This window comes from Homalodisca vitripennis, chromosome 7 (assembly GCF_021130785.1).
Source record: "Homalodisca vitripennis isolate AUS2020 chromosome 7, UT_GWSS_2.1, whole genome shotgun sequence".
Lineage (NCBI taxonomy): Eukaryota > Metazoa > Arthropoda > Insecta > Hemiptera > Cicadellidae > Homalodisca > Homalodisca vitripennis.
Window position 1 is genome coordinate 66722929 of NC_060213.1, and position 25291 is coordinate 66748219.

General features: G+C 31.8%; 1 protein-coding gene across 3 annotated transcripts in view; it reads right to left on the minus strand.

Annotated features, from left to right (window-relative positions):
- Positions 1-11477, minus strand: part of LOC124365954 (cytochrome P450 4c21-like) — a 52562-nt gene extending 41085 nt beyond the window's left edge. For all 3 annotated transcript variants that reach the window (XM_046822101.1, XM_046822103.1, XM_046822100.1), the window contains exon 1: positions 11257-11477. The gene's annotated coding sequence lies outside the window, so the exon portion shown is untranslated. The remainder of the gene's footprint in view (positions 1-11256) is intronic.
- Between the last annotated feature and the right edge of the window lie 13814 nt (positions 11478-25291).

Here is a 25291-nt window from a genome sequence, read left to right on the forward strand (position 1 = left end):
TCGAAAAATCACTATAAAATTTAAATTTAAAAAAGGCTATGAATAAAATGTTTCTTATATAAATGAAGCGTGAAAAAATAAAATGTCCGTTTTGTAAGAAAGAAATCCTAAAACATAACTATGATCGACATTATAGCTCAAAAATCCATTTAAAAAACATACAACTTTACGAAATTGAACTGAATTATTTAAGGAATCGGGCTAAAGAAAATCAAATTGTCGATCATGAAAAGATGTACAATATAGAAAAATTGCGTGAATTAAAGAAAAGCTTTAAGGAAGATAAAAAAGATCTCAATCTATTTACTGACAAAAACATTCAATCAATCGCTGAAAAATTGTTCATTGAAACAAACGATTAAACTAAGTCTGAAATGATCAAAGAAATTGATAAAACTCTTAAAGTAAAATACGAAAATATCATTGATGAAGAAGTTTTATCCTCAATACACGGTCTTTTCAAGCAATACATTTTAACAAAATTGAACGACAATTCCATGTCAATTTACAAAGTATCTTTCAATTATGCGGCCAGAAATTAAAAGTTTAATCGAACAATTTCAAGAAAATGTTAAAAATATGAAGGGTTATCTCTCTTTGGAATGTGAATATGAACGAACTTTAGTGAACGGTGAAACACAAACATGTCCAATGTTTTTTACTATAAAAGCAGACGAAATCTTCGATGTAAACGATTTTATCACTAAACAATTTAATAAATTAACACATCGTGAAAAGACAAATCATCCAAATAAGGGTTCCGGTTGGACATTTAAAAGCTGCAAACAATTAGTTTTGAGCCTTAATAAACATAAATTTATGAACGCAGGATCATATATTGATTTACCACAAGAGATAAAGGTAAAAAAGCTTGTATAAATATAAAAAATAAAGATGATTATTGCTTTATTTATTCTATCAGATGTGCTATTGAAAAACCAGAAAGAGACTGCGAAAGATGAAAACAATATGAACAATTTGTAAATGACGAGATATTTTCGGGCTTTGATTATCCAATGTCTTTAAGAGATATACAATTATTTGAGAAACGAAGTTACAATTCCAAGTAAAAATATCCAAAAATGTCTATAAATATCTATACTTATGACGAAAAACTCAACATTGTTCAATTACAAATTTCCGAAGTTTATATTGCCGAGTTAGAAATCGATTTATTGTATGTTAAACAAGAAGACAAATCTCATTATGTCTTGATAAGAGATTTAAATAGATTAGTGAGTTCTCAGTTATCTAAACACGAACATAAAAAATTACTATGTAGAAGATGTTTAAGTCATTTCTACAAATATAGTGCTTTAGCTGATCATTTAGAAATTTGCAAGCAACATGAAGTTTGTAAACCAATTATGCCATTTCTAAGTCAAACAACATCATTTAATAATTATCAAAAAAAGTTTAACCATCCGTACGTTATTTATATGGATTTTGAAAGCATATTAGAAAAAATTACAACATGTAAGAATAATCCACAAAAATCTACTACAACCAAGATTCAGAAGCATATTCCTTACGGTTTTACTCTATATTTAGTATCGAATGTAACCAATCGCATGTATAAACCTATATGTTATCGAGCCAAAAATGAAGACGATTTGCCTAATGTTCCTGAAAAATTGTTTGAAGAGCTTAATAAATTATCGAAATACATAGCTAAAAAATATAATTCAAGGAACATGAAGCCTATGAAATTAACTGAAGATGAAGAAATTTCATATCAAAATTCAAACGTTTGTCATATCTGTGAAACAGAAGGTTTTGATGGTGAAAAAAGATTAAAAGTAAGAGATCATTGTCATTTAACAGTTTTCTGTCATAATATGTCAAATTACGATACTCATTTGTACATAAAAGAATTGGCTAAACAATATGGAAATGTTGATTTGATCGCAAACGCAGATGAAAAATATATGTATAAATTATTCTGTAAATTCTGGATATGGCTATGAGTTTGACAATGATAAGCCTAGAAAATTTATTAAGTTTTCGTTCGTAGACACATTTAGATTCATGGCATCGCCTATTGAAAAGTTAGCTTAAAACCTCAAGAAAGAAGACTTTAAACATACAAATCATTTTATACAAGATGGAAGAATATTGAATGAAATTTTAACAAGACTGTCAAATGACGAAGACGATTTTTTTTAAATATTGTCTGGAAAAGGCATATTTCCTTTCGAATTTATCGATAGTATTGAAAAACTTGATTACACAGCAGAGCTAAAAATTGAAGATTTCTATTCACTTTTGACAGATGAGAGCATATCTGAGAAGGATTTTCAACACTATTTAAATGTATGGAACACATTAAAAGTGAAAAATTTAGGAAATTACTCTGATTTGTACAATATCCAAGATGTACTATTGCTCGGTGATATATTTGAAAATTTCAGAAACAGTTGTCTAAATTGTTACAAACTTGATCCAGCACATTATCTAACAGCTCTAAGTCTCGCAAGGGATGCTATGTTAAAATTAACGAAAATAGAATTACAATTGATTAGTGATTATAATATGTATTTAATGATTGAAAAAGGTAGTCGTGGAGGTATTTCTCAATGTATTAAGCGATATGTGAAAGCAAATAACAAATATTTGAAAGATTTCGATAAGACAAAACCTGAAAATTATCTGTTGTACGTCGATGCCAATAATCTTTATGGTTATGGTCTTATGCAAAATGTACCATATGGCGATATTAAGTGGATGGATTCGAAAACTTACACAACAGCAGAATGGCAAGAAACAATTTTAGAACTCACTGGCGACGAAGATTATGGCTATATTCTCGAATTTGATCTAGGATATCCAACAAATTTACATGAACATCACAAGGATTTACTTCTTGCTCCCAAACATTATAAAAACAAACTTTGCACAACTTTACTGGATAAAACTGAATACGTTGTTCATTCAAAAAATTTGAAATTTTACCTCGAACAAGGGATGGTGTTGAAACATGTGAATAGAGTAATAGCATTTGATCAGAAGCCTTTTATGAAAAAGTACATTGATTTTAACACAAACATGAGAACCAAAGCTACAAGTGACTTTGAGAAAGATTTTTATAAGCTCATTAACAACTCTGTTTTTGGAAAATCTATGGAAAATGTGCGAAATAGATGTGATATCAAAGTAGGAAATGAAGAATTTTCAATGAAACAGGCCAAGAAAACGAACTTTAAATTGTTCATTATCTTTGACGATAACTGTATAGCGAGTCACATGTACAAACAAAAGGTTAAATTTAACAAACCGATCTACATAGGATTTTCATTTCTTGACCTATCAAAATTGTTAATGTATGAGTTTTATTACGATAAATTAAAGAAGTTTGACCCAGATTTGAATCTGTGTTACATGGATACAGACAGTTATTTCCTAGAATTGAAACGAGATCCTTTTAAAATTATTAAAGAAAATATAGATGACTTTGATACGAGCGAATATCCAAAAGATTACGAATGTTTCACTACTAAAAATAAGAAGGTAATAGGGAAATTCAAAGATGAGTTAAATAGCGAAGTTTTAAAAGAATTTTGTGGATTGAGATCGAAAATGTACTCGTACAAATAACTAGACAAAAATCCAGTAAGATGCAAAGGAATCAAATGGAAGCGTTGTAAATAAAACAGTAAATATCGAAAACTTTAAGAAATGTTTGTTCGAAGATAAAGAAGAATTTAAGAGATGACAGTTATCAAAAGCTACAAACATGAGTTGTACACAGTTACCATATACAAGCTGGCACTGAACGCTAAAGATGATAAGAGAACTGTCCTAGAAAATAAGATCGATACAGTACCGTATGCCTATAAAAATGAAGCAAAATCTGATATATTAGACGAATTAAATAAATTTGGAAACTTTGATATATAAATGGAAAATGATTTGATTCACTGTCACAAATGTAAAAAGAAAACGAAAAATATAGATTTTAAGATTGTTCAAACTCAAAACGGATTGTATAGAATTGTAGCAAAATGTTCAAAATGTAAGACAAATAAGAGTAAGTTTATAAAGAATCCAAATGACAAACAAGCAAAGAAAGAATTGAAGAATAAAGAAGAGATAGAAATTGAAGCTAGAGAAATTCATGCACCAGTACGAAAAAAGTTTAAATAGAGAAAAATTATAACGTTAGGAATTGACGATTTATGGCCAGCAGATTTAGTTTTAATGTCTAACTATTCAGATCAAAATGATGGATTTAAGTATATGTTAAATGTTATTGATACTTTCTCAAAATATGCTTGGTCAAGAGCTATCAAAAGAAAAAACGGCAAGGATGTTTCAAAAGCTTTCGAAGATATAGTAAAAGATGCGATAAATATCAGACATAAACCTCCAAACCTACTTCATACAGATAAGGGTTTAGAGTTTAAAAATAAAGAATTTAATGATGTTTTGAGGAAATATAACATTAAGATTTATCATACTGAAAACGAAGAGAAATCAAGTATTGTAGAGAGATATAACAGAACTCAAAATGAAAGAAATTTTTGAGATTAATAAAAACTTTAAATGGATCGATATTCTTCAAAAAATAGTCAAAAATTATAATGATACGGTTCACAGTACGATCAAAATGAAACCGAAAGACGTAGATAAAGATGCAGAAAAGGAGTTATTAGAGACAGTTTTCAAGTATATTCCACCATAAATTCACACAAAAACTAAATTTAAAGTCAATGATCATGTAAGAATTGTTAGTAAAAAACAAAGATTTTCAAAGAAATATAAGAACAATTGGTCAAGAGAAATCTTTGTGATTTATCAAATTAATAACACAGATCCTGTAACTTATAGTATAAAAGATTTAAATAATGAAGAAATAACCGGAAAGTTTTATGAATATGAATTGAGAAAGTCAAAGCTATAAAACATTTTTTCTATATAAATGGAGGCTCAAAAGACGTGTACAATTTGTCAAGAATATAAATATTTTGAAGAATTTCATAAAAATAAGACTAAAAATGAGGAATAGGGTCTATGTGTAAAGATTGTCGTAGTAAATATGAGAGAGAACTATACGATAAAATAGAAAAATTTACGTTAGAAGAGAAAAAATGTTGCGTTTTTAAAGAAATTAAGGATATTTCTAAATTTTACGATTGGCATTATAGTAAAGATAAAAAACATGCACATTGTAAAGATTGTGCTAAAAGAATTATTCAAAAAAGTCAAAATAAACCGACTCTTTGCGAGTGTGGACGAATCATTCAATGGTTACCTTATCTTCAAAAACATTTACAAACAAAATATCATAATTTGAGAGTTTAGTAACATTTATTAACATTTTCATCGTGTAATAATTTTTTCTATATAAATTGAGTCTCAAAAGAAATGTACAAAGTGTCAAGAATTTTATAAGGAAAAGAATAGAAAAGACGGATTGTACTGTTATTGTAAGGATCGTGATAAAATATACGAAAGAGAATTATATGATAAATTGGACAAATTAACTTTAGAAGAGAAAAAGTGTTACTTTTGTAAAGAAATTAAAAATATTTCTGAATTTAATAACTGGCAGTATAGTAAAGATAAAAAAGATGCTTTTTGCAAAGACTGTGCTAAAAAGATTTTCAGCAAAAGTTATAAAAACGAAACGCCTTGTGAATATAACAAAAAAATCTACAATGGTTACCTAGTTATGCTAAACATTTACAAACAAAATATAATAAATCGAGAGTTTTTAGTAAAATTTAGAAACATTTTCATCGTGTATTTTAGATATTCTATAAATCAGTCGAGATTCTGTCATATTTGTGATAAAATGATTTCCGTTGTATAAAATATTTAAAGATTCTTTCATTTGATTGTAAATATTTATACTATTTGGATCTCCATGTCTTAATAAAATTTCCATTTCTGGGTAATCAATTGCAAGTTCTTTCAATCTTTTTGGTATTTCTCTCTTTTGAGCTCTGATAACGTAATAAGGATATTCCCACATGTGATTCTTTTTAATTAATACAAAACATGGTGTTTTTTCTTATCAAAATCTTTACAAACAAGGTCTGGTTTCATTAAGTCAATTTTTACACTTTGTTTTGCGATTATTTCCGTTTTTATTTCATCTTTAATTTGCAAGTGTTTAACTTCATCCTCTAAATATTTAATCTTGTTTTCAAGTTTGTACTCATCAAATTTACGAATGCTTGGTAAAACCTCTTCTAAAACCCAATCTTGAAACATTTCTGCTATCTTCGTTTTTGATTTCAGTATTAAAGAATATATGCCCGGTTCATTAAGGAAAATAGTGTTTTTTTGAAAGTTTGAAGGTAAGAACGATTCGTTCCCCCCTTCTGAATCTATGTTTTCAAAGCTTATTTTATATTTTTCTTTAAATGATCTCTAATTGCTTTCAACGTGTTTTTAAATTCCAATAATTCTGCAATATCTTTTGCTTTTAACCAAAATTCATTATTTTCGTCAACAATTGTAAAGATATGTTTGTTTTCAAATCTAAGTTGATTATTGAGTAGGTCTACAACTGACTCCATTTAAATAGAAAAAATTTAAACAGTAATTTTTATTTTGAGATTAAAGTCCAGATTCATTGATAAAAACAGTGTCAGGATGAAGATTGTTAAGGGGCCATTCGAATAGACCCTTGTTTTTTTAAGTAAAAATATTGAATTTAGTCATCATCATCAACATTTAATTTATTTGCGTTTTTTGTTTTTTTATAACCTATATAAATTTTCTAATATAAACGTGTAATAATCTCGTACGTTTTCACGTTCCACGTTCACGTTTTCACGTTCCACGTTAACATTTTTACGTTCCACGTTCACATTTTCGCGTTCCACGTTCACGTTTTACGTTCCAAGTTTCAAAATTTTTCTAATTAAATGGTGAACGTAACTTCTGAAGAAGCGAAAAAACTTGATCAAATCGAAAAGAAATTAATCGAAGAATTTAAAGAACAGATTAGAATTGATGAAAAAGAACAAGCATTTCTTCAACAAATTAATCAACCTGTAACTTCTGCAATTAAAAATGTTGAAGGTAAAATTGAAAATGTTTTAAAACAAAATAAAAATATGATGGATTTGGTTCAAGTTGTACGACAATTTGCTGATATTTCGATTCCAGAATCTGAAGTAGAAGAATTTGAATTACCAAAACTACCATCTTCTACACCATGTAGACCCCGAATCATTGAAGATTCTACAATAGTTGAACCAATAAATCCTGGGACAACGGATATAATAATTGGTGAAATTGGTAAAAAATTCCTTCCTAGAGCAAAGGATGATAAATTTGGTTTGTATTGGGATAGAAAAAAGAAATGTTTTATGATTGGAAATTTACCCGTTAATTTAGAACATAATGATATAATTATTAATGAAAAAACGTTTGAAAGTACTCAAGGATTGTGGAGATTAATAACAGACAATGATGTTCCAAAAGAAGATTTATATTCTGAAGAAGATTTACAAAATTATACTGAAATTTTATGGAAGTCTAATTCAATTTACAAAAATAATGATCCATCCACTAAAACACCTAAGTCAAGTAGAGGTAAAAAATATATGAATTTAATTAAAGGAATTTGGGAAAAACGAATCGAAGGATCAGGTGTAAGAAAATACAGTGATAATAAGATTGAGTACAGATATATCGACGATTTGACAAAACTTGATGGAATTATTAATTATATTTATGCTCAAGAAAAGGCTGGAAATAACAATTTTTTGAACGAAAAGAAAGCGATTAAAGATTTTATTTCGAACACACTTGATGAAATGATTGAAAAACCTGATGGAAATAAATATTTAAAACGAATTTTGCCGGCAATAAGTTCATCTATGATTGAGGGTAGTGGACTTTTGAATGATTTTATCAACAATTTACCTTTTGAATTATATAAAAGATATTGAAAGATATTGTATAATATAAATACGATTTAAAGTAATGATTAGATATCCATTGGAAGCAGAAATTTTGTATATGTAGCCAGAAACGCCAAGTTACCAACATGAACAATACCATAAGGAAAGAGTTCAAAATGGACATAATAATTATTAATACAGTGAGTAATAATAAAACCTTCTAATACAATTAATAAACATTAATTTATGAACTTGTCTTAAAAATTTGTAAAATATTAAACTTATCTGAACTCATCTTTCTACAAATTGTTATTATCCTAAATTGGTTGATCATGCCATAGCCTGCTTAAAGATTGTTGTCACTGTTGCTGTTTTATAGTACTCGTATAATAAATTAGATTTCGTGTAAATAAAATCAGGTCATTATACCAAATTTGGTGATCAAACAATAGGTTTCCATAACATAATAATCAATTATTAGATTGAATACAGGCGTCAAGTACATTCAAGTGCAATTCCTTTGCAGTTATTGCTATTTAATTGTATAACAGAACTGGGGGCTTAATTTTATTCTGGTTTTCAATAGTTTTCAATAATTTTTATCCTAGCAACTCAACATGAACTCTTCAACGGAGTAAAACGCCTTTGACACCAGGAGGTGTTTTAATCGAGATTTGAATAGTTTAGAATCAATGAGATGTTTTATTCCCTCAGGCAGCTTGTTTATCAGTTTACACCAACTTGGGACGGCAAGTGTTCAAATGCACTCGTTCTATGTTGTACAATCCAAAAGTTGTCCCTGCCTCTTGTCTCGTATTGGTGGACGTCACTGCCTTGGACTAACTCGCATTTGAGTCGACAGTATAGAACGACGTCGAGAATATAGAGACAGGGTAAAGTTAACAATCAAAGCTCTCTGAAGGCATCTTTACACGACTCTCTGAAATTCAATTTGTAAATAATTCTGATAGCTTTCTTTTGAGCTCTAAATACTCCTTCGAATTTGTATCTAGAACAGCTGTCCCACAGTCTCAAACCGTAAGAGAAATATGGATGTATCAGGCTAAAGTAGGCCGTTTTTAATACATCAATAGAACAGAATTTTGCAAGGTTACGCAAAACGTAAATGCCAGAAGCAACCTTGGAACGGATGCTGTCAATGTGAAAGTCCCATGTCAGTCCTCGATCAAGGTACATTCCAAGGAACATATGTCGGCACTGGTGTAATTTAATATAAAAATCAACGGATCGTGTAAATTAGGCTCTGTTTTAAATCGTCTAATTTTACTTTAGATTTTAATGACGTATTTTAGCCTTTATATATTTTTTTAATTGATTTTTAATATTGATTTATTGTATGAAATCAGCTCATTATTTTACACATTTTGCTATAAGGGTAGAGTGACATAAGCTAAATCTACATAGCCCCATTTAGTCTACTTTACAAAATTCAGGTAACATATGGGCTTGCTTGAGACAATGAAATGTTTTCATAGTAAAAAATTGCAATAAAAATGGAAAATCCCACAAAATAAAGAGTCAGAATATATGAATCAATATTTTGTAGAAATGGAAAATGAATGTACAGTTCACTAAACTGAGACAAACATATTTAAAAAGAAGTGACAGCTTAATCTGTAAAATACTTTTCCAATACCGGTGTATGATATTAAAACAGCTACGAATGAATTTAAAACTGGAGCAACTGGCATGAATCCATCACGCACATGGTGAATGAATTATTATTAAGTGGAAAATTTCCAAAATATGGAAAACTAACATTGTGTGGCCCCTACCAAAGATGACTGCACCTAAAAGTGCCTATCAGTTACGACCCATACAATTATTTCCAGCCTTGTCAAAGAATCTGGAAAAGACCGCCTTGCGCCTAATAGTTGTTTACACGAAGCATGAACAAATATTACCAAACAGATAATCTAGGTTTATAATAAACCGTAGCTCATGCACTGCCCTAGTGAATCTATTTAATTGATGAAAAGCACTTGGGAAAATAAATATCTTTAGTGTTTATTATTATTATGTTATTATTTTCAGGGTTTTATCACTACAAATCATACATTTCTGATTGTTAAAATCTATTTCCTTGGGTTTGGCAAACATTCTATTGAGTGGGCCACGACTTGTTTAGAAGAGAGATAACAGGTTGCTAGGTTGGTAGGTGGAATTCAGCTGCACTAGCACAACATCGTACAGTTCCTCAATGAAGCTGCCTAGGTCCTATGTTATTTAATATGTATACCTCGGCCCCCCTCCCTAAAAATTTGTGTGTAGAAATGCATTATCTATCAATATCAGATATCTGTGAGCTCACTTGTCATATGATTCGGAACTAATCGAAGAGACTGTTGTTGTGATCTTGAACGTGAATCCACCTGTTCAGTCAATAATGGAATTAAAATAAATATTGAGAAATTGTATGTACTTCATCTGGCACCCCAAAATGTTGTATATGATCCATTGAGAGTGGCTTGAGTATTGAAATTTGCGATGAGTGCTTGTTGCTTACTACTAAAGAAAAAACCTTAGGTGTTATACTTGACAATGACTTTACATTTTCTGAATACTTCATTCACTCAATTCAGCTATGTAGTTACAGCTCATGCATAGTCACTGCTTCTTTCAGTATTCTTTTATTGCTATCCTTCTTATAGCAACAGCATATTAAGGGAGGATACCAATAGAATTCAGAGATTACTAAATACAGAATTACGCTATCTGTTCAATTTGAAACGTTTTACACATGTGTCCTCCTATCGGCTTGATGCTAATGTGCTTAAAATCTAATTATGTGAGGATATTGACCAAAAGCATGATGCATAAAATTTTAGAGCTGGAGAGCCGCAGTGCTTGTGCGAGAAAATGCGATTCCGGAATCAGATATACCAGTAAAGCACACGCCATGATAAACAGTTTCCCTGCCGAAAAGTGAGACTGGAGGTGGGCAGGAGAAGCTTCTCTCATAATGTCCTTCTTGAATGTTCAAATAATCCTTAGAGTTTAAAATTTAAGAGCCATTTAAAAGGCGTTGTACTTGTCTAGATGATAGAGATTACTTATTTTTATGTAGTAAATAACCGTTACCTGCGGCTTTACCCGCAATTATTAAATCAAATTCCGTAGCTTACTTAGACGAAACACTTATGATGTAATATCATGGTCCCCTATGATCTTTTTCAAATGTACGATCAGGTACATATTACTGTAGTGATTATTGTTAGACGATCAGAGGTTGCGAGACTTCAAGATATGCGTGTATAGGAGCATTTCTGGTTAAAATGAAGTATAATTCCGATGACACAGCTGAGTTTGCCTTGTTGCCTCGATCAATAAAATATAATATTAGTCTAGAAAAACTACTTTGTTAAAAAATACTCACTTATTTTTAGCTTCTTTCAAGGCCAGCTGGTATCCTTTGTTCTCCCTTGAAGCGGGAGCAAGTTCACTCTACTTACTTGTAGAGGAGGATCTCCGCTAGCTGTTACGCACGACCATGTAAGTATGGTTGGTGGTCCAGGCACTCAGCTGATGAATAAAATTTACAATCCAGAAACAGAGCTGTAGAGCGCTAAGTTTCTTCATATCTACGTGTACACTATGTTAATGCGGAACGTTAAATATTTACTTGAATATATAAACACAATATATCATCTACTGTATTATCAATGTGGAAAAGATTACACGTGGAGGTGATTGCAACGGCAAAAATTGTATAATATAAGGGTATGATTCACATCTCCTCTGTTCTCTCTACCAACGTTTTACAAATGCATGCGGTAAAAACTTTGAATATTCTTGATATTTAACTATTTCTTGACGATACTCTCTCAAATGTTTGTCCACTTATATCGCCATCTATACATAACAGTTTGAATTTCCTTTCAAAATTGAAATATCTTGCATAATATTAATCATTACATGCTGTAAAACTTAAATTAGTTTCTAATGTTTTATTTACCAGAATTTCTTTTTTAACGTCTATGTCATAGTTTATTAATTGTATTTAGAGGTTTATTTTATTCGTGTTTTATTTTACTAATTCGATTTGTAATTCTTATTTTTTATATTTCCAATTTTACATAGAAACTCTGCATGCTTTTCGACTTTAATGTAAGTTGTTGATGACACTCTATCATGGATTGTATATATATATATATATATATATATATATATATATATATATATATATATATATCTCTTCTTTAATGCCAATCGGCTTCAACACTCTTCTAAGTACTTTAAAGTATACACAAAAACAGAAACAAAAATTCAGTGCTTATGTTTAATTTTTGAGTTCACAGAACCCTTCATCAGAACCACACTGAGTTAAAACATATAAACAGAGCTCAAACCAAGAACAATATTTATAACCAAAATACAATTTTTACAAAATAAATACCACAAATAACAAAATTCCAATCAAGTGGGTGTAGAATATTTGAAAATGTTTACATAGAACTAAAAATGTTTTTGTTATAAAAAGTAAAAGCGAATCATCTTAGGTTCAACCCGTCTGGTTGCCTTGATTTTAAATTCATTGATGTTCGATTTCAACATTTCTTAAATTTATCAGATTGGTATTTTGATTGGGGTTTGGCTCTAAATGGTTAATTCCTTTTAGTCTGAAGCAATTTTCAAGTTTATTTTGATTGTGTTGAATTGCATGAGCAGATAATGGTCTCTCACAATTTTGATGAACAACATCAAATCGATGATTGGTGATTCTCACTCTTAATGGAGTGATGGTTTTTCCAATATAGTCTTTGGAACAGAATTTACAGGTTAGTTGATAAATTATGTTTTTTGTAGTGCAATCAATCTTACCTTCAATAGGATTTCTTTTTCAGTTGTGCTACTTTTAAACGATTTACGATGTACTAAAATCTTACAAATGCCGCATCTTGGCTTGTTACAAGGATTGCACACGTTACATTTGATGTTATTACTTTTTGGATTGCCCTCATACTTTAATTTCCGTCTAGAGAGAATGTTTTGTAAATTTTGAGGTTTTTTAAAAATTACTTTGGGGGGCTTAGAAAAAAAATTTCTAGTTTCAGGCGAAGATTCCAAAAATAGGAAAAGAAATCTTTAGACTTTTGTTGATTTTATGAAGGCCAGGAAAATATTGGGTGATAAATTTAGGATCATTAGGATTAATAGCACTGTAAATATTTTTAGTTGCTCTGATTTGTCTATCAACAAGATTTTATTGGATACCCCCTTTCAAAAAGTACATAGGACAGTCTGTTTATGTAGTTATGGAAGTCAGATTGATTGCTACAAAGGTTTTTTGCCATTATTGATAAACTCTTGGGTATAGATTTTGTAATGTGAACTGGATGGCAGCTGGTGAAATGCAAATATTGAATTTTGTTACTGTCTTTGATTTTGTTTTCAAATTATGATTTTCAATAAATACATCAGTATGAAAGAATGTTACTGAATCTGGTGAGATAGACCATGTAAATTTTAAAATGCTAAATGTATTGAGATTAAAAAGAAAGTAGTTCAGTTCTTTGATACCACGCTGCCATATTGAAAAAATATCATCTATGTACCTGAACCAAATTAGACGTTTATAATTTTGACTGGTTAAAAAATTCTTTTCCAATAGTCCCATAAAAAGATTGGCATAAGAAGGAGCCATCCGTGTGCCCATAGCAGTTCCTTTTATTTTGAAGGTAATTTTGGTCTTAAAATTTAATAAGTTTGAGAATGAAATTAGTACTAGGTTTGGAATTGTTTGGGCGTGAATCAAGGTAATTTTGGGCAGCGCTGAGATCATCATCTGTAGGAATATTTGTTATACAAAGATTCTACATCGACAGTACACAATAAGACGTCGTCAGGCAAGGGTTGATTAATTAGAGCTAATTTAGTTAAAAAGTCATTAGTGTCCTTGATATAGGAAGGAAGTGTTCTTACAAACGGCTGCAAGATGTCGTCAACATAAGCAGATATCCTTTCCGTAGGGCATCTATAGCTGGAGATTATTGGCCTACCAGGAGGTAGTCTGGTAGGCTTGTGTGTTTTCGGTAAAGTGTAAAACACCGGAGGTCTAGTATATCTAGGTTTTAGTAGTTCAATGGCTTTCTGAGACAATCCCTCTTGAGGACCGTTGTTCATAAGGTAATTTTGGATTTGCTCATTATGTTGAGGAGAAGGATCTTCATCTGATTTCTCATACATTGATGTGTCATTCAGTTGTCTTTGTAATTCACCAATATAATCTAAAGAATTCATCAGAACGGTAGAGTTAACTTTTTCGCCTTTGTTTTCACGTAGTGATTTAATTGCTCTAAATTCATATTCAAATAAGTTTTTGATAGTATTTAACTTGTTAGGAAACGAGTAATTTGATAGATTGGCTAGGACGACGTTTATGAATTCTTCAACAGGATGATTAGTTGGTAAAGGTGGAGGTTCCCAACCTGGATTTGTTTTGAATTTTGATAAACAGTCAGGAATTTTTCAGTTATATTTTGATTTCCTGTATTTTGTACAGTAAAAAAAATACTTTAATCTTATACTGCGTGCACAATTAGGTGTATCCGTAACAAGTTTGAAGTGGTCAAATCTTGGTGTGGATGAAAAAGTCAGGCCCTTTTCTAATATCAATCTTTCGTGAACATTTGGCGAATAGTTAGACAGGTTTTCAATTCGCAAGGTTTCTTCATTGCTGTAGTTAAATGGACGTAATTTGCAACTATGATTGTCAGACTGTAGTTGGTGGTTGTTATTGGATGAAGACTGTTGATTTGGCTTAATATCAATAGCATCCATGGTATTCTTGTAATTTATGGTTTCAATAGAAGTTGTAGTTTTCAGAGGAGTGTTATCGGAAGAATTTGAAGGATGGTTATCGGAGGAATTGGAAGGGATTTCAAAGGAAGACGTAAAAATTATTGGGAAGTTTGGAAGTAAATTTAGATTATCAAGAATGTTTTCAGTAGCACATGAAGATGTTTGTGGAAAGGTTTGTTGTGGAATACAAGGATAAGAATTTGAATTGATAGTGGGGAGTAGAGGTAAGTTATTTTTATCATCAGAAATTGAACTATTACCAGCACAAAAATTATGTGAAATTGGACTGTTATTTTGGTATTTATCAGCTGAATTGCAATAGTTTTTAGAATTCGCTTGCAGATTTGACAGCTTGAGAAAGTAACGAATTGAATTTTTTAGATATAAATTTCTGTGAGTTTAATAATATTATATTAAGGTCATAAATTGCGTCTTGAATTCAAAACTAGATTAGTTAATTCAAAGCTAGTTTTTATGGCTAAACCAATAACACTACTGTGAATTTCAGGAGGAAGACCAGTTAGTGGAAATTTGCGTTGCAGGCCAGTGGCGTGAGATCTAAGGATAGGCAAGCTGTCAAAAACATGATGTGGCAATTTAACTTAGCACTTTTTTGGCGTAATATCTAAATTGTTGCAGATAAGAAGATTTATCTAGAAAATTGAAGTGGCTCGAGTTTCTGTTCATTGTTCACAAGGAGAAAAACACAATACCAGTAGGCTTATAGATCTTCTGTAATGCCAATTGGCTTGAATACTCTTCTAAGTACTTAATAATAATAAATAAATACCATAAACAACAAGATTCAAATCAGCTGTGTGTAGAATATTTCTAAATGTTTACATAGAAGTCCTATTAAAGGTAAGATTGATTGCACTACAAAAAACATAATTTATCAACTAACCTGTATATTCTGTCCCAAAGACTATATTAGAAAAACCATCACTCCATTAAGAGTGAGAATGACCAATCATCGATTTCATGTTGTTCATCAAAATTATGAGAGACCATCTACTCATGCGATTCAACACAATCAAAATAAATTAGAAAATTGCTTCAGCCTAAATGAAATTTACCATTTAGAGCCAAACCCCAATCAAAATACCAATCAGATAAATTTAAGAAATGTTGAAATCGAACATCAATGAATTTCAAAATTAAGGCAACCAGTTGGGTTGAACCTAAGATGATTCTCTTTTCATTTTTATAACAAAAACATTTTTATTTATATTTAAACATTTACAAATATTCTACACACAGCTGATTGGAATCTTGTTGGTTATGGTATTTATTTGTTAACATTGTATTTTAGTTATATCTTTTGTTCTTGGTTTTAGTTCTGTTTATATGTTTTAATTCAGTGTGGTTCTGATGAAGGGTTCTGTGAACTCGAAAATTATACATGAGCACTGAATTTTTGTTTCTGTTTTCTGTATACTTTAAAGAACTTAGAAGAGTATATAATGGGTGATTCAAAAAGAGCGCCGGTTTTGAAAAGACCGGTAAATTTTATTTTATCGGTTGGCAACAATGTTTAAACCTTGATTCTATTTCTGACTACATTCCGATTGTTGACGCAGCTGATATTTCTCTCATTAGTGCATTCTGTGTCTAACCATAGAGAAGTTTACTTGTGCGCAACGAGTGTTAATAGTGAAAACGTTTTATCAGAGTGGAGAGAGTTATGCGGCTACTGTAAGGCGACTTCGCGGTACTCTAGGACGTAATGAAGCACCAATTGAATCGTGTAACTTAACACCTTGTTCATCTTTGGGGTTATCTAAAGTCATTAGTTTATGCCAATAAACCCCGAACCATCAATGAGTTGAAGGAGGAAATTCGACGGGTTGTCGGCCAAATGGAAGTGGAAACTTGTCGTGCAGTCATGGCTAATTTCATGGACAGAGTTGTTGCGTGCAAGCGTAACAGAGGAGGGCACATGGATGAAATTATTTTCCATACATGAAATCGGAAGGTTAGATAAACATATTTATGTATTTGATTTCGGAAAAATAAATCTCTTATTTGATATATCAAAACCGGTGCTCTTTTAGAGTCACCCTTTATAAATATATATATATATAAATACTTTTTGTGATTCAATGTTTATTGAAATTATATATATATATATATATATATATATATATATATATATATATTATATATATATATATATAAGTAGATAGTAATATGGGGTTCCTGGCGCACTTTCGGAGCCGACCGAAAAGCAATGTAAAATACTGTTCAATGTACCATAAAGGAAGCTGAGAAATAACACAGCAAATCTCAATGAAAAATTAACCGAATCTACAGTCGTTAGTCTCCAAAAGCGATCGGTACATTACTATCTACTCTGTGGAATGAAAAATTAACCAAATCTACAGCTGTTTGCTTCTACTTTCTTAAGCTGTGCTTTGTAAAATGTTGTCAAATCTGCTACGAATAAAGGAAAAATCTTCGAAATCTTAATAAAATTTAATCAATTTAAAACATTTTTACTAAAAACATACTGTACTTTAATAAAAAACTTTTCTACTAAATAAACAACATGAACTCACCAAGCTCTCTTCAGTTTCTAGCATTTCAAAAACTTACAAAGAAAGACAATTTTAACGAGTTCAACGAATTACCAAAACATTTTAAAGAACAGTTGATACTTTCCTTAAATGATACAGAATTCAAAGAACTTGTAAAGTCTTTTGCAGAAAAAACGTCTAATGGAGTGTTTTACTATCGGCAAAAAACTAAAAAAGTAAGGGATTACATATTTAATATAATTACGAAAGATATTGAAAAGAAAGTAAAAAATAAACAAACAGAGAGTTTTCATCGTTTTTTTATGACATTTTTCCCATATTATACGTTCTTTCAAGATAATCAAGACTTAATTGATGAATTTCTTAGGAATTTTTGTGAGTATCAAGATTTATCAACACAATTCATTAAAGAGCATTATAGAATTTTTCTTATAGAATATAGCCACATTTGGTGTGAAACAAAAGGTATTACTGTAGATAATATTCCATGTGATTCCTATGAAGAAAGACACCAACTATGGTTATCAAAACAGTACTATGACGTGGGGAGGGACTGCAAGTTTTAGAGTTAAGACTTTATTCTACAAAGTTAATTGTTATAATTTCTTTATCTTTAATAGTCTTCTTTCCAGTAACAACCAAGTGTAATTTTTCATTTTTGTTTAATTCTTTAATCTTTTTCTCATCCAAAACAGTCAAAAATCTGTTCGGCAAGTGTACTTTACAATCTTCCAACTCGGCAATTATTGTAAACCCGAATTTATCTTTCATTTTCTCCAAATTCAAGATTCTATGTTTCTTCCTTTCTTCCAATTCATTTAACTTCTTATACTCTTTAAACTTACATTCTCCAATATCATTTAACTCTTTCAAGAACTCCATTTAAATAGAAAAAATTTAAAGACGGAAAAAATGAAATTTGCTAACAATCACTCGAGAAGTCGAGGGAATTGCCAACATCTTCATTGTTTGACGAGGTTCTTCATTTACTTTCTCCAAATGTACTATAAAATCATCGAGGATTTCTGGCTTAAAATCGTAGACAAATTCAACATCCAGATAATGAAAAAATACAGGTAATATCTTTTCATAATAAACGTGTGTATCGATACCTACAAACCTAATGTATTCTTTGAAAAGGAAAATAATTTTGTCAACGGTTCCAAGAGATAAGTAAAAATTTTTATTCTGTTTTCTAAATTCTGTAACAAATTTTGTTTGTTTTTCACCTCCGTATTGTAATTTTGTAAGCAGATTATTCAAATGTGTTAGTTTATTTCGAAATTTCCTAGGTTTAGGTCTTTCGTACAAAATTAAATTACAATCTCTACAAACTAAATATTTTTTATCAATAATTTCTCCTCTATTATAACACTTGTAACAGTTGGCATTATACTCTTCCATTTAAACAAAAAGATTTTTTTATAAGTGGAGATTATGGAACTAACTCTGCCGAGATATAAATTTTTCAGCGCAAATGTTTGTGTTTACATTTCTACAACAGAGATAAATAGAAATAATTTCATTCTATTGTACAACTATTTAGGATATTTTGTCTATGATTACAAAGATTATTCCGGAAGAAATCGAGATTTTTCATCAACGAAAGAGTATATTTTTGAAGTTTTAGAAGGAATGAAAGAGAATAATATGAACATCATTAACTACTGAATTTCTCTAATATCGTTCTTAATCACATCATAGGCTAAAAATTTCTCAGAAACCACAACCACATAACAAATCGCGTTTGTAACAGCTTTTTGAAAATCCATATTGATAATTATATCGTTCTTTGAACCAGAAATATTTGTCAAACTCTTTGTTGTATCAATGACATAAATAGGTCTATTCGCTAAAAATTCTTTAGGATTGTAATACATTTCCTTATTATTACAGTAAACTTTCTTAAAATCTTGATACATCTGATACATGATTCTGAAAAGACCTCCGGAAATGTTTAAATTTTGTAATTCATCTGGATAATAAGAACCGTTCAATTTTACTCTGATATTTTTTACATCCAAACTATCAAACTTTGAAGGATTTTTTTCTTGATTATTCTGTCTATCTGTTTGAAAACCTATGATAACGAACTTGGGATTGAAGATATTTCTATAAATATTTGTGATATCGAACGAATAAGTTGTTCCGGAAATACCTTTTTGTTCAATACATTGCCAATCTAGAAAAATTAAACATAATGTTTTGACTTTTTGTAATTTCATCAATCAACCTTATTTTACTCGTGATTTTATAATCAATCATTGGAACTCTAATAAAAAAATCTGTAATTGTTATTTTTCCATCAACAGGCATAACATTTCCAGTTGCAGTCTTCAGAATCACATCATCGTCTTCTGCTCTTATAAAACTTAGATAAAATCCTCCTTTATAGATCGGAATAGTAACATTTTCAAAAAATCCTAATCCAAAATGAGATAAATTTCCAGCTGCTTCAAAAACACCAAATTTAAAATCTGATTCAAAGCCATTAGAAGTTTGAGAAATAACATCACTTTTTGAATACGAAATAGTTCCTTTAATTGTGCTTAATTGGCCACAGTTTTCGACTTCTTCTATCAATTTATTGTGTTTTCTTACTTCAATCTTAGAAAATAAAAACGGTATAAAATTATCGATTAATCTAACATTATCAGTTCCAAGATATGCTTGACCATCTTGTTTTGTTAAAGTTCCAGAAATATAAAACTGGAAGTTAGACGAGCAAAAGTTATCTCCAAAATCAATATTAAACTCAGTTCTTTTATTCGGTTCATTCAAATGTTGTTTACTAATTGGATAGAAATTTTTAAACTCCGCCCTTTCAATATCACTAGCATATTTTCTGTAGTCCGCCATTTAATAAGAGAAAATTTAGAAATTTTAAACATCGTGTATCATTTTTTCATCGATCTAATGTACGTTTTTATAAGAAAAGATATAAATTTTAGTAAAATAATTAAAAAGATTAGAGTCATTTTTAATGATCTACTTCGTCATATTCAGGATTCTCTTCCTTAAATTTTGCGATCTCGGTCACATATTTCAATAAAATCTGCACAGGATAGTAACCGCTATCTATAATATTGTTCCAATCAACTGTATCTTTATTTTCATCCAAAAACTTTATACTCAAGTGTTGATAGAGACAAAGAACAGACATATGATCTTTTAATTGATAATGTATATTTTCTTGAATGAACTCTGATGATAAAGTTTGATATTTAGCAATGTTATACCAATTCAATTTGTTTACGTATAATCTCATCATATCTTCGGATAATTCATATTTTTGAGAAATGTCATCCCAATGTTCTTTTTTCAAATCTCTTTCGTGTTGCATGATAAAAAGATCGAAAGCACTGTAATGTCCCGCCATCTCTATTTATTAGGAAAAAATTTCAAAATCAAGTTTTTATAAATTGGCTCTTTTTTGCGTTACATTCAGCACATTTTCCAGAAATTCTCTTAACTCCATTGATTATTTATTTATTTATTTATTTATTATTATTTCAACGGCATCCGCCAATATACAATAATTTCACAACATTTTCATGCAACTTAAATATAACATCAACAAAATAAATAACAACTAATTAAATTACAGAAAGTAGTGATTATGCAGTGGAATAATAAATAAGTATTAAGATTTGTGAAATAATGTTATAATAGTGAAAAATCACAAACATCATCTCCAACTGATATTAAGGGGAAAAAACTCTATCACTCATTACTGTTGCAGTCTCTTTTTAAGGTGTGCGATGCTGTCATAAAACATATCACCATCGGAAGGAATGCTGTTTCCACGCCTATGAAGTCGAGCAATAGGACCGTGATAGCTGTAATTGTTTGAGTGGTGGCAGGTTGAAAACATATTCCTGGATCTGGTTCCAGCAGGCACCAAGAGGGATATCCTACTCAGAAGCTCTGGTGAATCGATCGCCCCGTTGATAAGCTTGTGCAGGAAAATAATATCAAACATTCTCCTTCTGCACTCCAGCGTAGGCAGAAGAAATTCCTGCTCAAGTGCGGGGACAGAGACCTCCCGATAGGCTGCACCTCTCCGGACTCCTTGAAGTCTGCAAAATTTGTTTTGAATACTCTGTAGTTTGTGAATATGAGATGCGTAATGAGGGGACCAAACAAGAGTACAATATTCCAGATTAGGCCGAACTAAAGCCTTGTACAAGAGCAGTAGTGTCTCGTCACCGAACGTCCCTCTAGACATTCGAAAAATGAATCCTAGCATTTTGTTTGCCTTCAAAGATACCGCATCAATGTGTGCATCGGGTGACAAATTTGTAGTCAAACTTACTCCAAGGTCGTTTATCGAGGTCACTCGCTTGATGTCGCCGGATACAGTGTAATTGAAAGCAACAGGATTCTTCAGACGACAGAAGGTGATTGTAAGACATTTGGTTGAGTTAATGACCATCTTATTATCATCGCACCACTCAGCAATTAGGTTCAGATCACGTTGAAGATTGAGACAGTCATTACGAGAGTAGATTTCTTTGAATATCTTGAGGTCATCTGCGAAGAGGAGATATTCCGATGATAGGTGGCTGATGATGTCGTTGACAAACAAGTTGAAAAGAATAGGGCCAAGCTTGGACCCCTGTGGGACACCTGAGGTGGGAGGAAATTCTTCAGACAAATGGTTTCCAAGTTTGACCCTCAGCGAGCGTCCACTTAAATAGCTCTTGAACCATTCTAGAGAGAGTCCGCAGAAACCATATCCTTCGAGCTTGGAAATCAGAAGTGAGTGACTAATCTTGTCAAATGCCTTGGAAAGGTCTAAATAAATGCTGTCCACTTGATGTCTTCGATTAAACGCAGAAAGAATATAGTCTGTGTAGATGACAAGGTTGGTCTGGGTGGAACGACCCTTGCAAAACCCATGTTGTTGGGGGACAATGATACTCTTTATGTCATTAGATATCAATTCCAGCACTAAACCTTCCACAACCTTAGCCAAAGCAGGCTGGATGACGACTGGCCTGAAGCTGGTGACATCAGTAGCATTTGGTGTTTTAGGAATCGGCACAACATAACTGGACTTGAGTGCTGTGGGAAAGATGCCGTCCATAAATAGTCTGTTAAGTAAATTGGTGAGAGGCTTTGAAAGCTGAACGCTACATTTCTTGAGAACTATAGGTGGGATGAGATCAGGACCATTACCTTTGTTGACATCAAGTGACTCCAGCTCCTTCCGTACTCTTTCCTCACTTACATGGAAGCGATTTACATTGAAGTTGCTAGCAAAATGAAAGTCTAAAGTTGTGTAATCCCTGGGATTGAAAGTTGAGGCGAAGAAGCCAGCAAAAAGATTGCACATGACATGAGGGTCATCAGTAACTGTGTGATTAAAAGTCAGACGAGTTGGGATAGACTGCGATTTCTGCATTTGCTTCACAAAACTCCAAAAAGATTTTATATTGGAGGGTATAGAATACTCAATATGCCCAACGTATCTGTTAAAACAATCCTTGGCCAGCAACTTGCACTGGGCCCTGGTATGAGAGAACCTCCAGTAGTCCTCAAATGACAATGAAGTCTTGTAGATCCTGTGCAGTTTCTTTTTTAAGATGATTAAATTTATCAGTTCTTTAGAAAACCAAATGGGAAACTTGGACAATCCAACCTTTTTCATGCAGGTGTTGTCCAAAATAATTTCTCTAAGTTCCTCGCAAAAACGACTGAAGGCTAAGTCAGGGCCCTCCGCCAAACGCACATCGATATTAGCAATGGCCAAAGAAATATTAGCAATGTTGCACTTTCTGAAGTTGGGGATGAAAGTAGCAGTGCAAGAGCGACGAGACATTTCAGGAAGATCAATCACAGCTGTCAGGGCAGGATGGGCTATATCTTCAGCTACCAAACTCTCTGCGGTGTGCGATACAAGACAAGGGATGTTAGTGAAAATTAGATCAAGGAAATTTCCTATGTAATTAGGAATAGTATTCATCTGCCCAAGGTCGAGAAAAGAAGTAAGCTCCAATATCTTGAGAGCGGAAGGCGAGTAAGTGTTCGGAGGTTGTGCGGTCCAGTCGATCCTTGGCAAATTAAAATCTCCAGCAATAAACACAGAAGAAATATTCATATTGTTCGAGATGACGGTGTGAAAAATGTCACAAAATTCTATATAAGTCTGGTGGGCAACATCTGGTGGTATATAAACAGTATTTATAAGCATATTTGAAGAATGTGCACACCTCAGAGCAACAAATATGGTTTCAACTGCTGGTTCAGCAATGGGAATGAGCCATGAGGTATAGCATTTCTTGACTGCAATCAGCACACCACCACCAGAATTTTTAAAACTTGTGAGCGCCGTCCTGTCTTGTCTGTATATGGAATAGTTACTTAATCCCAGTTCGGCATTAGAGATTTCATGGGATAGATTAGTTTCTGCAATAATTATAACATCGTAGTCACACAAGGAGTGAGCAGTTCTAAACTGATTCATTTTGGAACGTAGCCCATTGGCGTTTTGGTAGTAGACATCTAACTTTTGATGTCTACTGAAGCAGGCATGTTTTTTGTCTTGACAATCTTCGGCACTCCATTCACATACTTTATAGTAAGGTCAATCTCACCTTGAGACAGCCGGTGCTTTAACTCCTGCCTGAGCTCCACTAGGAGTTCTCTTTCTCTGACTGTCCTATCCCTCGACAACTTGACATCAGCTAAAGTAGGATTTTGAAACGTGAATGATTCATTAGAATAGTGTTTCAGAATATTTATTACATCAGTTTCACTTTCCATCTGAATTTGAAGAGGTCTGATCACTCCAGGCTTCACCTTACCCAGCCTGACCGTCTTTAAACATTTGGAACGGTCAGTCTGGCAATATTCAATTATTGCAGCAGCCAAATCAGAGTCATGACTAATTCTGTTGTTGGTATGTGCAGATTTACTTTCAGGAACACTGTATGCAATGATATTACGAGAACGTCTTGATCGTTCATTAATTTCCTCAATGGTTACAAGAATGCTATTAGAGGCACTACTGCTTGCCTTGATACTATCAATGTCCTTACGAAGACGGGAAATGCTTGCTTCATTAGCTTCTACACGAGGTTCCAAAGACGACAATTTGACATTCAGATCTGCCACTTCCCTCTTGATATTCTCCACTCCCGCCGCAATGTCGTCTATTTTATCACACTTATTAACCAAGACCTTGACTTCAGACAACTCGGAGATAATCTTAGCCAAAGTGTCTTCCAAGGATACAGGAGGTTGAGCCCTGCAGTCCACTCTACCACAGTACCACTTGATGTTGTTAACCTTACAAATTCGTTCATATTCTGTTTTGCTCATCTTTACACAATCTTTATGAAACCAACGGCCGCATTGGCCATCACACTCGACACCCTGTTTTGTATCGAGAACATTCTTCATACAAACGGCACAGGGATGAGCCATTGTTTGTGGTGGCGAGGACAAATGAATGTGTTCAAAAATCTGATTCTTCAATTGCCAATTCACACTGGTTAAATTTTCATATAGTTCATGCAACTTAAGTCAATGACACCCAACCCAAAGCTACTCTATCCGCTCCAAGTCAGAGTTAATATATGATTCCATTATTTATAAAAGATCAGACATACGAGTACATCTGCAAATGGTGTTGGAATATATTACTCAAATTATGATTCGAAATACACAAATCAATCACAAACATTACAAAATGAGGTTATGGTGAGGAAAATAGTAATCACTTTTTTCCAGATAAAATTCGTTAATACATTTTTAATTTTACAAGACTGAAACAATTTGAGAAATAACCTAGTTTACACAAAACAACACTTTGTAACCAATTGATATGTAAAATACTAAATTAATTGATTTGAATTGAAATAAAGTGAACAATCATCAAAAATGATGTTTGCATAGTATTTTATATCATTTGTTGCAGTTTTTTCTTTACATCTCACACAATATATGAGCGCCATTTATATAAGGAAAATTAGTCATCATAGCCGCCTAATCCATTAAATCTGTTATCAATATTTTCAAAAGTTTTATTAACATCTTCTTTAAATTTATTAAAGTTTTCTTCTAGTT